This window comes from Oxyura jamaicensis, unplaced genomic scaffold (genome assembly GCF_011077185.1).
Source record: "Oxyura jamaicensis isolate SHBP4307 breed ruddy duck unplaced genomic scaffold, BPBGC_Ojam_1.0 oxyUn_random_OJ47184, whole genome shotgun sequence".
Lineage (NCBI taxonomy): Eukaryota > Metazoa > Chordata > Aves > Anseriformes > Anatidae > Oxyura > Oxyura jamaicensis.
This window is the reverse complement of record NW_023305989.1, coordinates 1-1,746: the sequence shown is the minus strand read 5'-3', so window position 1 is coordinate 1,746 and position 1,746 is coordinate 1. Positions and strand designations below refer to the sequence as shown.

General features: G+C 39.9%; 1 long non-coding RNA gene across 1 annotated transcript; it reads right to left on the bottom strand.

Annotated features, from left to right (window-relative positions):
• Window positions 1-253: 253 nt before the first annotated feature.
• Window positions 254-1,738, bottom strand: LOC118158837. Its single transcript, XR_004746910.1, has 3 exons — window positions 1,607-1,738; window positions 651-706; window positions 254-529 (listed from the first exon to the last, which is right to left on the bottom strand). It is a non-coding gene; the product is annotated as an uncharacterized LOC118158837 (long non-coding RNA).
• Between the last annotated feature and the right edge of the window lie 8 nt (window positions 1,739-1,746).

Here is a 1,746-nt window from a genome sequence, read left to right as displayed (position 1 = left end):
TTGGCAAACCCTTATTACACTGCAATAGCATGCATGGGAAATTCTAATACTGCATTTTGAAGCAATTTCCGTAGTCGCTTATCCGTGGCTAGCTACTTTATGTCAACCTGCTAACTTCAGGTTTAAAATCATCACTGCAAGAAATAAAGATCCTTTTCCGGTTCCTAATACATCAAAGCGTCCAAAAAAATAAATTAAAAAAAGCCCCCAATAAAAGCTCTCAAACCCATCATACTAATTGTTAAAGCAACATTCATAACCAATAGTACTAGCAGGTCGTCAGTGCGCTATCTGAAAATTCAACAAGGCCTTTTACCTTCAGCATTAGGCAAAGCATCTGTCTCCTAAACTACAGCTGACCAAAAGCAAACGGTAGCCTACAGAAATCTACACCAGGTGTGGACACTAAACAGTCACACTGCATTCTAGGTTCAGTACTTCACAATCTCTATGTCCTTCCACGTCATTGTTTTTGTTGGCATTGGTTAACAACTGACTTCATTTGCAATTGGCCTGGTCACAAGAGCTCCTATTTGAATATTAAAAAAAAAAAAAAAAGTTGAAATTAGATATACTTTGAGCTCAGGGTGATCCACAATAACTCCAATGTCTGGCTCTGTAGAAACTTCCACAGTGTTCTCAACACTCACCTGTTGCTGGTCTACCTGAGAATGTCCAGTAGGAGTCATCTGAAGTGTCCAAGAATCTGGAATGACACCCATTTCTTCAGTCAGTTTCCTGTTCATCTAGAATACAGTCTCAATGAAGTAGCCTGGACCTGCAAAACCATCTCTTTTGACAAATACAGAGACAGAATTGTTCTCGTCTTCACTGAAAAATACTTGGCTTCTCCCTTCTTTCCACCTAAAGTCACTGCCCCATAAAAATTAGAAACTAAGACAAAACAAACAAACACAGTCAAACAAAAAGCACTAGCAAAAAGGGTAATAGGGCAGAAAAAAATAGTCATGTTGCCAATTCTGGTTAGGAAACACATCTTACACTGCAACACTAGGGCATAAGTCTCCTATTCCACATGTTACTTTGGATCCACCCATCTTGAAGTGTAGCTTTTGAACTGCACATTTATGCTGCTCATTACTGGAAAGTGCCTCCTACAATAAAAGAACGTCAGTGATTGCTGCTTTGCAGTTAGGTACCGTTTGGAAAAACAAACTTTAGAATCAAAAAAACAGCACCTCCAGAAACACGTGGCCTTGGCTTGCATAATTAGAGGAGCAACATCAGCACGGAATAAATTATGACTCAAACTACTACCGCTGATCTGGGGAACAAACACATGCAAATACGTCCCCTATCCATTCATAAAGGAAGTACTAAGACCAAAACCACAATGGCAAGATGAAAGCGCCTACATGGATTAAAGAATTAAGCAAACGGGAACAACTTTGGGAATCAAAGAATTGATTATAGAACTAACTACTTGGTGGTATCATCTTGAGCATTCGTATTCAGTACCAGATTTGCCCTCCACGGTACAAAACAGTGTCTCCACATAGCACTCTTTTGTTCATCTTGGAGATTTGTTTTTTCTATAAAGTTGGACTTTGCCACATTAGCATGAACGTTGAATTGAGGTTCTCACCTCTTTATTTGGCAAGTTGAAGAGGAACTCTCTGTCAAAGTGTCCTGGTCTCTGTAAAGCAGGATCTATAGAACCTAGTCTGTTGGTGGTTCCGACTACCACATTCTCCCCTCTGTTGTCTATGCCATCCAGAAGTGTCC